At 42.1% G+C, this 12580-nt stretch overlaps 1 protein-coding gene across 1 annotated transcript in view; it reads right to left on the bottom strand.

The window, feature by feature from the left end:
• The window catches only part of LOC132391940 (dedicator of cytokinesis protein 2-like), a 1209929-nt gene that overhangs the window by 756565 nt on the left and 440784 nt on the right, over window positions 1-12580 (bottom strand). The window lies entirely within an intron of this gene.

Below are 12580 nucleotides of genomic sequence, written 5' to 3'. Positions count from 1 at the left end.
TTATGTGACTTCTAAAACCAACTGGCTGCACCAGTGATAATTTGGTGTGCCACATTAAAGGGGGTAAATACTAATGCAATCAATTATTTTATATTTGTAATTAATTTAGATAACTTTGCAGAGATCTGTTTTCATTTTGACATGGAAGAGTCGTCTTTTGAACAGTGTCAAAAAAAAGTAAAAGTGAATCCGGGATGGGGGGGCGGGGTTGAATACTTTTTAAAGGCACGGTATTCAGGCACACAATGATGCTATTTTGTATCTAACATATGCTTTACTTAACATTCAGCAATTTCACAGAGTTTTTTCATTAAAAACCCAAAAGAAAGCTTCCAGCTCAGGTGAGTTTTGGGAAGGTGTTTAACTTTCTGCCTAGCTTTGTATACAATGCACTACAAGGGCAGTAGGATGGCCATACACTTATAAATTCTGATAAAAACTCATTTGGTTCATTAATGCTTCATAAGGGATGAAATAAGACCATAATATGAGTATAATTTGACCATTCAGCCCGTTGAATCTTCTCCAATCAACCACGGTTTATTTTATTCAACCCCATTCTCCTGCCTTCTCCCTGTAATCCTCAATGTTCATTACTAATGAATAACATAATAATCTCTGCCTTAAATATGTACAATGGCTTGGCCTCAGAACACTTCTGCAGCAACAAATTCTATAGATTCACTATCCCCTGGCTGACAAAATTCCTCCTCATTTCATTTCTGAGGGCCCTTTGTTCTGAGGTGTGTTCTTTGAGCCTAGCCTCTCCTACTAATGGAAACATCCTATCCACATCCACTTTATCCAGGCCTTTCAGTATGCACAAGGTTTCAATGAGATTTGCCTTATCCTTCTGAATTACATCGAGTACAGGCCCATAGCCATCATTGTTGAAACTGTTGCCCTTACCTGGTCTAACCTATATATTTCTCCAGACCCACTAAGTGGTTGATTCTGAAATGCCCTCAGAAAGAGCTGACTAAATCATTTAGTTCAAAGTTCGAAGTTAATTTCTCATCAAAGTACATATAAGTCACCATAAACAACCATGAGATTCATTTTCTTGTAGGGATTCATGGTAGAACAAATAGCTACAAAAGAATCAATGAAAAACTACACACATACACTGACAATCAATGTGCAAAGAAAGACAATCTGGGCAAATACAAACAAAATTGTAAAAATAATAATGAATATATTGTCAAGAAATAATACTAAAAACATGGATTACGGAGAACTTGAAAGAGAATCCATAGTTAGTCGATCAGTTCAGAGATGAGGTGAGTGAAGCTATCCTTGCTGGTTCAGGAGCCTGATGATTGAAGAGTAATAACTGTTCCTGAACCTGGTGGTGAGGGACCCAAGGCTCCTGTGTGACCTTCCCGATGGCAGTAGTGAGGAGACAGCATGGCCTAGATGGTGGGGTCCTTGATGATGGATGCTGCTTTCTTGTGGCAGCGCTCTTTGTAGATGTGCTCAATGGTGGGGAAGGCTTTTCCTGTGATGGACTGGGCTGCATCCACTACTTTTTGTAGGCCTTTCCTCAGAGTGGTTAGGAAACTATATTTCATGCTGGTATTGCCAGTGAAGAATAGTTCGACAGGTATTAATGAAACAATTTGTTTCCCAAATTGTTCATTAACGGAGGTGACAGATTTCTCACTATGCTGCTAGATTTTTCTAATTTACACTTAGTTGTTGCCTACTGCAGAAATTTATGTAGAAATTAAAAATTTGAAACAACAAAGAACTATTGAGCACTTGAAAACATATTAAAAATTACATATGCTAGAAATCTGAAATGAAAACAGAAAAACAGCTACAGTCAGCAACCTGACAGCATAAACATCAATTTCTCTGACTTCAGGTAATTTCTCCTAACTCCATTTTCTCTCATTTTTCCATTCCCCATTCTGTCTCCCATTTCTTACCACTTCTCTAGTCCTTACCTGCCTATCACCTGGTCCCCTATCCTTTCTCCCATGGTCACCGTCCTCTCCTATCAGATCCCTTCTTCTTAAGTCCTTTACTTTTTCCACCTATCACCACCCAGCTTCTCACCTCATCTCCAGCCTCCATCATCCACCAACCTTCCCCTTCATCTGGATATGCTGTAGATATGGATACAATGATGAACTACAATAATTGAGAAAATGGAACCCAGTCACTACCATCTATAAATCTGCTGACAACACAGCTATTGTTGGCAGAACTTAGGATGGTGACAAGAAGATGTATAGGAGTGAGATAGATCAGCTAGTTGAGTGGTGTCGTAGCAACAACCTGGCACTCAACATCAGCAAGACCAGAGAACTGATTGTGGACCTCAGAAAGGGTAAGATGAAGGAACGGACACCAGTTCTCGCAGAGAGATCAGAAGTGGAAAGAGTGAGCCATTCCAAGCTCCTGGGTGTCAACATCTCTGAGGATCTATCCTGGACCCAACATATCGATGCAATGACAGTGGTGCTAGAACATTTGTGAACCCTGTTAGATTTTCCTCTATTTCTGCATTAATATGACCTAAAATGTCATCAGATCCTCAAGTAATCACTAGAACTTGCTGAAGTCTCTGTTCATGTGTCCATGTAAGAAGAAACACTCAAGAATGGTGTTCATGGAAGCAACGACTGCTCTCCTCAAAAAATCCGCATCGTGTCTCAAGTTTTTCTCAATAAATAAATGAATAACTATAATGCTTTTGTGTTACTTTATTTAATTAGGTTACCTTTATCTAGTTTTAGGACATAGGTGATGATCTGATCACGCCTCAGGTCATACAAACATAGAAAACAGGTGCAGGAGTAGGCCATTCGGCCCTTCGAGCCTGCACCGCCATTCAGTATGAACTCGGCTGATTATCCAACTCAGAACCCTGTACCTGCTTTCTCTCCATACCCCCGATCCCTTTAGCCACAAGGGCCATATCTAACTTCCTCTTAAATACAGCCAATGAACCGGACTCAACTGTTTCCTGTGGCAGAAAATTCCACAGATTCACCACACTCTGTGTGAAGAAGTTTTTCCTCATCTTGGTCCTAAAAGGCTTCCCCTTTATCCTTAAACTGTGACCCCTCGTTCTGGACTTCCCCAACATCGGAAACAATCTTCCTGCAGCTAGCCTGTCCAATCCCTTTAGAATTTTATATGTTTCAATAAGATTCCCCCCTCAATCTTCTAAATTCCAGTGAGTATAAGCCTAGTCGATCCAGTCTTTCTTCATATGAAAGTTCTGCCATCCCAGGAATCAATCTGGTGAACCTTCTTTGTACTCCCTCTATGGCAAGAATGTCTTTCCTCAGATTAGGGGACCAAAACAGCACACAATACTCTAGGTGCGGTCTTACCAAGGCCTTGTACAACTGCAGTAGAACCTCCCTGCTCCTGTACTCAAATACTTTTGCTATGAATGCCAACATACCATTTGGCTTTTTCACCGCCTGCTGTACCTGCATGCCCACCTTCAATGACTGATGTACAATGACACCCAGGTCTCGTTGCACCTCCCCTTTTCCTGATCAGCCACCGTTCAGATAATAATCTGTTTTCCTGTTCTTGCAACAAAGTGGATAACCTCACATTTATCCACATTAAATTGCATCTTCCATGAATTTTCCCACTCACCTAACCTATCCAAGTCACCCTGCATCCTCTTAGCATCCTCCTCACAGCTAACACCACCACCCAGCTTCATGTCATCCGCAAACTTGGAGATGCTGCATTTAATTCCCTCGTCTAAATCATTAATATATATTGTAAACAACTGGGGTCCCAGCACTGAGCCTTGCAGTACCCCACTAGTCACTGCCTGCCATTCTGAACAGGTCCCATTTACTCCCATTCTTTGCTTCCAGTCTGCCAACCAATTCTCTATCTACATCAATACCATACCCCCAATACCGTGTGCTTTAAGTTTGCACACTAATCTCCTGTGTGGGATCTTGTCAAAAGTCTTTTGAAAATCTAAATATACCACATCCACTGGCTCTCCCCTATCCACTCAACTAGTTACATCTTCAAAAAATTCCATAAGATTCGTCAGACATGATTTTCCTTTCACAAATCCATGCTGACTTTGTCCGATGATTTCACCGCTTTCCAAATGTGTTGTTATCACATCTTTGATAACCGATTCTAGCATTTTCCCCACCACCGATGTCAGACTAACCGGTCTATAATTCCCCAGTTTCTCTCTCCCTCCTTTTTTAAAAAGTGTGGTTACATTAGCCACCCTCCAATCCTCAGGAACTAATCCAGAATCCAAGGAGTTTTGAAAAATTATCACTAATGCATCCACTATTTCTTGGGCTACTTCCATAAACACTCTGGGATGCAGACCATCTGGCCCTGAGGATTTATCTGCCTTTAATCCCTTCAATTTACCTAACACCACTTCCCTACTAACATGTATTTCCCTCAGTTCCTCCATCTCACTGGACCCTCGGTCCCCTACTATTTCCAGAAGATTATTTATGTCCTCCTTAGTGAAGACAGAACCAAAGTAGTTATTCAATTGGTCTGCCATGTCTTTGTTCCCTATGATCAATTCACCTGTTTCTGACGGTAAAAGACCTACATTTGTCTTGACCAATCTTTTTCTTTTCACGTATCTATAAAAGCTTTTACAGTCAGTTTTTATGTTCCCTGCCAGCTCTCTCTCATAATCTTTTTTCCCTTTCCTAATTAAGCCCTTTGTCCTCCTCTGCTGGTCTCTGAATTTCTCCCAGTCCTCAGGTGTGCCGCTTTTTTTTGCTAATTTATATGTTTCTTCTTTGGACTTGATACTATCCCTAATTTCCCTTGTCAGCCACGGGTGCACTACCTTCCCTGGTTTATTCTTTTGCCAAACTGGGATGAACAATTGTTGTAGTTCATCCATGCGATCTTTAAATGCTTGCCATTGCATATCCACCGTCAACCCTTTAAGTATCATTTGCCAGTCTATCTTAGCTAATTCATGTCTCATACCTTCAAAGTTACCCTTCTTTAAGTTCAGAACCTCTGTTTCTGAATTAACTATGTCATTCTCCATCTTAATGATGAATTCCAGTATATTATGGTCACTCTTACCCAAGGGGCCTCGCACGACAAGATTGCTAACTAACCCTTCCTCATCGCTCAATACCCAATCTGGAATGGCCTGCCCTCTAGTTGGTTCCTCGACATGTTGGTTCAGAAAACCATCCCGCATACATTCCAAGAAATCCTCTTCCTCAGCACCCTTACCAATTTGGTTCACCCAATCTATATGTAGACTGAAGTCACCCATTATAACTACTGTTCCTTTATTGCACGCATTTCTAATTTCCTGTTTAATGCCATCCCCAACCTCACTACTACTGTTAGGTGGCCTGTACACAACTCCAACCAGCATTTTCTGCCCCGTAGTGTTATGCAGCTCTACCCATATCGATTCCACATCCTCCAGGCTAATGTCCTTCCTTTCTATTGCACTAATCTCCTCTCTAACCAGCAATGCTACTCCATCTCCTTTTCTTTCCTGTCCCATATTTGTGTAGAAATAGAGAAAATTCTACAGGGTTCACAAACTTCCTAGCACCACTGTAGACAAGTCATCTAGACCGGATGGTGTACACCCTAGTGTTCTGAAAGAGGTGGCTGAAGATATTGTGGCAGCATTAGTAATGATCTTTCAAGAATCACTGGATTCTGGAGTGGTTGCACATGGTTGTAGATGATGTGAAGATAGGTGGAAGGACAGGTAGTTTTGAGGAAGTAGAGAGACTAAAGAAGGACTGAGACAGATTAGGAGAGTGGGCAAATAAATGGCAGTTAGAATACAGTGTTGGGAAGTGTATGGTCATGCACTTTGACAGAAGAAATGAAAGGATTGACTATTGTCTAAGTGGAGAGAAAATACAAAGGGACTTGGGAGTCTTTGTGCAGGATTCCCTAAGGGTTAATTTGCAGGTTGAGTCTGTAGTGAGGAAAGCAAATACGATATTAGCATTCATTTCAAGAGGACAAGGATATAAAAGCATGTTGAGACTTTATAAAGCACTGGTGAGTCCTCAGTTGGATTACTGTGAACAGTTTTGGGCCCCTTATCTTAGAATGAATGTGCTGAAACTGGAGCTGATTCAAAGGAGGTTCAGGAAAATGATTCCAGGATTGAATGGCTTGTCATATGATGAGCATTTGAAGCTCTGGGCCTGTATTCACTAGAATTCAGAAGAATGAGGGGTGACTTCATTGAAACCTATCAAATGCTGAAAGGCCTTGATAATGTGGATATGGAGAGGATACTTCCACTGGTGGGATATTTTAAGACCAGAGGACACAGCCTCAGAATAGAGGGACACCTTTCAGAATGGACAGGAGCAGGAGGAATTCCTTTAGCCTGAGAATGGTGAATTTTTTGCCACAGGCAGCTGAGGAGATTATGTCAGAGGCTGATAGATTCTTGAGTGGTCAGGCATGAAGGGATACGGGGAGAAAGTGGGAGATTGGAACTGAGAGGAAAATTGGATCAGCCATGATAAAATGGTGAAGTAAACATGATGATCAAATGGCCGTTTTCTCCTCCTATAATTCATGGTCTTATGAAAATATGTTGTAGATTCTTTGAAAGTGAGCCCACAGGTTGTAGATGAACTCAGAGTTGAGGTTATCCACACTGGTTCAGGAGCCTGATGGTTGTCAAGTAAGAACTGCTCCTGAACCTGGTGGCGTGGGACCTAAGGCTCTTGTAGCTCCTTCCCAATGGTAGCAGCTAGAGTGGAGCATGGCCTGGATGGTGGGATTTTTAACGATGGATGCTACATCTCTGTGGCAGTGTTCCTTGAAGATGTGATCAGTGGTGGCTCCCGATCCTGCTTTCTTTCTCTTGATGTCCATCAAGAAACCCACAGTCATTTGAACTACCAAGGATCAGGGAGCATGGTGAGAGAGCAGGAAAGTAGTACCGAGGGCAAGAATAACACACACAAAATGCTGGAGGAACTCAAAAGGTCAGGCAGTATTTATGGAGAGAAATAAACAGTTGATATTTCAGTCTGAGTCCCTTCATCAGGATTGGAAAGGAAGGGAGAAGAAACTAGAAAAGGCCAAAGCTGAGCCTTATGAAATAGCTGAGCTGGCATTTGGGACTGATTGGATTCCTCCTGTTCTTGTTTCTTTGTTCTTATGCCGTATCCATGAAAAGAGAAACAGGCTCAATATCTCCAATCAATAACCCTTCATCAGCACTGGTACAGTTGAGAATCAAGAATGAAACCAAGCAGAGGACCCTGATTAAAACAGGCATCACATCTTAGTCGAAGGATATGGCTGCAAGTCAGGCCAAGTTATTTTCAGTTACTTCATCGATAGCCTGCCCTCCATCAAGCAGCACGATTCAATGTGGTGTTGGTTCAAAGCTATCTCTACACTCTCACAATAGACTTTGAAGTCAGTAAATAGCTTTTTAAACATCAGGTTTAGGCAGTGTTGGATTACGGTCCAGGTTATGCTTTTATTGTGCTTTTCCTTGTAGTTTTAGCTCTCTTTATGTTCTTCTATGTTTCTCTAGTTAAGTTTTAGTAACTTTTAGTACATTAGGTTCTCTGCTTTGGTAGTTTCTTCATCTGCAAAGCTGGTGTGATTTAGTCAGTACCTGCTAAATTGGTTCCTTATCCAAAACAGTATTTACACCCAGTGGCCATTTTTATTAAGTACACCTGCTTGATAACACAAATATTTAATCAGTCAATCACATGGTAGCAATTTAATACATAAAACATTGGAGACGTGGTCAAGAAGTTTAATTGTCATTCAGTCTAAATATCAGAATAGGGAAAGAAAGGAGATCTAAATGACTTTGACCATAGAATGATAGTTGTTGCCAGACAGGGTGGTTTGAGTATCTCAAAAGTTGATGGTCTCCTGGGACTTTCATGCACAACAGTCTGCAGAGCAGAGGTTCCTAAACTTTATTATGCCATGGGCCCCCACTATTTACCGAGGGGTCAGTGGACCTCAGGTTGGAAATTCCTACTCTGGAGTTTACAGAAAATAATGTGAAAAAATATCCAGTGAGCAGCAGTTCTGTAAAAGGTAGGCCTTATTAATGTGAGAGAGCAGATGAGAATGGCCAGTCTGGTTCAAGCTGACAGTAACTCAAGTAACTGCATATTACAACAGTGATGTGCAGAAGAACACCTCTGAAAGTAAACATATCAAACCTTCAAGTGGATGGGCTACAGCAACAGAAAACAACAAATATATCGAAATAATCTCAGTGACTACTATATCAGGTGCAGGAGAACACAGAACATCAAGTTCAAAGTTCAAGATAAATTTATTACCAAAGTACATACATGTCACTATAACCAACTTTGAGAGTCATTTTCTTGCGGGTAGAAACACAGAGCATCAGTGAAAAAACACACACAATAAAGGACAAGCAACCTATGTACAAAAGACAACGCACATTGCAAATGTAAGATGGATAAGAAGAACAAAATCATACAATAATTAAATAAGAAATAAATAACGAGAACATGAGATGAAGAGTCCTTGAAAGTAAGTCAAGTTCAATGAGGGGGTGGATGAAGTTGAGTGAAGTTATCCCCTCTGATTCAAGAGCCTAATGGTTGAGGGGTAATAACTGTTCCTCAGCCTGGTGGTGTGGGACCTGAAGCTCTTGTACATTTTTCCTAGTGGAAGCAGCGAGAAGAGGGTTGGCTTGGATGGTGGAACTCCTTGATGATGGATGATGATCTCTTGTGACTGCACAGAGAACAATAGCGTACAGTACAGGGCCTTTGGCTCACGAAGTCATGCTGACCTTCTGATCTACTCCAAGATCAATCTAACCATTCTCTCCTACATAGTCTTGCACTTGTCACTGAGAATAAAGCTGGTTCTGATTTCTCTGCCAATGCTGTCTGACAAACTGAGTTCATCTAATGTTTTACAGTATGCAGCTCTAAATTCCAGCTTCTGCAGTCTCTTGTGTCTCCTTCATTAGAATGCCTGCCTATAGTACCCTGCTCTTGATTTTTGGCAGGGGGTAGGTCAAGTTGGCCAGGTCACCATGAAATATAATAACTTACTGCTATATTATCCTCTGTGAGCAAGTACGTGGTAATCTATAAAATGATACAAACTATTCCCAGTCTCACTTCTATGTAGTATTGGTATTGTAATATGGAGGTGAATGGTGGACAGTATCAAAGCAAAACAAGGGAAGACTCCAAGCAGCAGAAATGTAGTTTTTGAGAAGAATAATGAAAATATTGTGGGTGGCAGGGTGGAGATATGTCTTTACCAAAGGAGGTGTAAGGCACTCCTTCCCTCCACTAGTCTGCAGGTCACCCTTGGGCAAGGTGTAACAACTGCTTCACTCTACCCCCGATCAGGAAGCCATAGGAGCAGGTGGTGAATCATTGTTTAAGCAGCTGGTGCATTTCACAAGTTCTGATTATGCGACCACTGAGAATCTCTGAAGAGTACTGATACTGGCTGGGGTCACCCATCTCGCAAAGACACTGTCCAGAAGGCGGCAATGGCAAACCACTTCTATAGAAAATTTGCCAAGGACAATCATGGTCAAAGAAAGACCATGATCACCCACGGCATATGATGATGATGATGATGAAAATATTGTTACAGAGTAACAAATGAGGACATGTGAAAAGACAGAATAAGAAGAGAGCTGATATCATCCATCAGGAAACGCCAGCCTGAAATTTCTGGGACATGTACTGAGGAAAGAGAAGTTGGAACACATCGCAGTGACTGGAAACAACTGACAAAAGAAAAAATCGCAGTCAACAATGCATGACATGCATGAGTTATGTCTAGGGACGGGCAGGCAAATGTCTTGAAGAGCTTATTAGAACTTCTCAGATTAAAGATAGATGGCAGACCATGATCACCCACATTTTACGACACAGCACATAATGATGATGATGATCGTTATTGGTACCAAGATAATTGAAAAACATTTTCTCAAATTCCGTTCGTGCAGATCAAATAATTACATGGTGCATTGAGCTAGAATAAGGTAAAATGTGGAATGCAGAATAAAGTTTTTAGAAGCAAAGGACAGAGTGCAGTGCAGATAAATGATAAAGTGCAAGATCATAATGAGGTAGATAGTGAGGCGAAGATTCAAAAGACTATTTACCCCTCATGAAAGTTGGCACTTGTGATACTGACAGCAACAATAACTTGACTCAGAGCACCTTGGCTCGACAGCACAAGAAACGTCGCTGGCCCGCGGCTCGCCTCCACGGAGAGGGAATATTGCTGACTAAATGTATTCTCCACCAGGCACTAAATCTTCTGACTGTTGCTCTCAGACGCTTGTGCTGCCACATTAAATGCATAACAAATACATCAGTTGTGTCTCTCTCCGCACTCAGCTCCCTCACTTCAGGCCACTTCATCACAGCGCAGTTAATTTGCCCTGCGAGGTCAACTTCCATTTTCACTCCAGGGATTCTGCAGATGCAGAAACCCTTGAGCAACACACACACACACACACACACACACACACACACACACACACACACACACACACACACACACACACACACACGTGACAGAGGAACTCAGCAGGTCAGGTAGCAGTGATGTAGAGGAATGAAAGTCAAAATTTCGGCCAAGACCTGGAAAGGTGGGGGGAGGGGGGTAGAATCCAGAATAAGAAGGTGGGGGAGTGGAAGGAGTCCAAACTGGCAGGTGATAGGTGAGACCAGGTGAGAGAGAAGGTGGGTTAGTGGGGGATCGGGGGGAGAGGAATGTGAGAAACTGGGAGGTTATAGGTGTAACACACACAAAATACTGAAGAATCTCAGCATCTACGGAAAGGAATAAACAGACGATACTTCAGGCCAAGACCCTTCATCAGAACTGGAAAGAGAGGGGGCAGAATCCAGAATAAGGAAGTGTTGGGAGGGGGGGTGGGAAGAGTGCAGGCTCTAAGGTGATGATCGAAACCAGGTGAGGGAGAAGGTAGGCTTGTGGGGATGAAGTGAGAAGATGGGAGGTGGTGGGTAGAAAAGGTAAAAGGCTGAAGAAGAAGGAATCTGGTAGGAGATCAGAGTGGACCACGAGAGAAAGGGAAGGACGAGGGGCACCAGAGGGAGGTGTTAGGTAGGCGAGGAGAAGGGGGAGAAAGTACATCCCTCTAATTCCCCTCCTCCTCCCTTTTCTCCCATGGTCCATCCTCTTCTCCAATCAGATGATTGTTGATTGTGTCTCTTCTCACAGATACCACCTGACCTGCTGAGACCTATCCCAATGTTTCCTGGTTCTCTCACACCTACAGAAATGTCTTTCAAGTTCTTTCACTCCTGTTATAGAGAGAATCCAGTGCCTGTATATTTCTCCTTTCCTTATCAACAGTCTGTGACTTCACTCAAAAACCAGATCATTAATATTCATCAAAGGCAATTAGACGGTGTTGAGGAACTCCATCCCTTCTCCAGCCCAGTGGTGCTCATTGTAAAGACATGTATTTATGTATGTTGAGTTACAGAAGGTGTGTGACAAGGATGCTAAATTAGAACCTGTGTGAGAAAAGTTAGATAAGTGATATTAGAGAATCACTTACGTTTCTTTCCCAGAACTGTTAATTCTCCTGTAGAACATAAAACAGTACAGCACTGGAACAAATTCTTTGCCCATATGTTTTAGAGTCAAAGGGTCACAGAGAACTACTGCACAGAAACAGGCCCTTTGGCCCACCTAGTCCGTGCCAAACTATTAATCTGCCTAGTCCCAATGACCTGCACCTAGACCATAGCCCTCCAGACCCCTTCCATCCTTGTATATATCGAAATTTCTCTTAAATGTTGCAATCGACCCAGTTTCCACCACTGTTGCTTGCAGCTCGTTCCACACTCTCACCACCATCTGAGTGAAGAAGTTCCCCCTCATTCTCCCATAGACATTTCACCTTTCACCCTTAACCCTATGACAATGTAGCTGTAGTCTTACTCAACCTCAGCAGAAAATGCCTGCTTGTATTTATCCTATTTATACCCCTAATAATTTTGTGCACCTCTTTACAATCCTCTCATTCTCCTACCTCAAGGGCAGGGTTCCACCTGGGTTCCATTGGCCTTAACGTGTTGTGCCTAACTAATTAAACTATTAAAAGGTTAGCAAAACTAAATCAATCCTTTCTGCCTACACAATGTTCATATCACTTCTTGCTCTTAAATATCTCCATTGTATTTGCCTCTAGTACCACTCCTGGCAGCGTGCTCCAGGCACTCACCACTCTCCGAGTGAGAAACTTGGGCTGCTCATCTCCTTTGAACATATCTCCCATTTCCTTAAAAACATGTGATTTTGTATTAGACGTTTCGACTTGGGAAACATACATCAGCTGTCTATCTATGCCTCTCACAATCATACAAATTTCACCAGGTCTCTCATCAGCCTGTGCTATTCCAGTGAAAATAACCCAAGTTTGTCCATCCTCTCCTTATACCACATGCCTTCTAATTCAGGCGGCATCCTGGGATCATAATCCATCTTCCACCTGATTCTCACAACACTTAGACCTGTAGATGTGCACCACGAGCACACTTATAAAAAGTATAAACTTTAAAAATATGAATGA

The sequence above is a fragment of the Hypanus sabinus genome, chromosome 3, assembly GCF_030144855.1.
Source record: "Hypanus sabinus isolate sHypSab1 chromosome 3, sHypSab1.hap1, whole genome shotgun sequence".
NCBI lineage: Eukaryota > Metazoa > Chordata > Chondrichthyes > Myliobatiformes > Dasyatidae > Hypanus > Hypanus sabinus.
The sequence above is the reverse complement of the archived record's forward strand: the minus strand, read 5'-3'. Positions and strand labels throughout refer to the sequence as shown.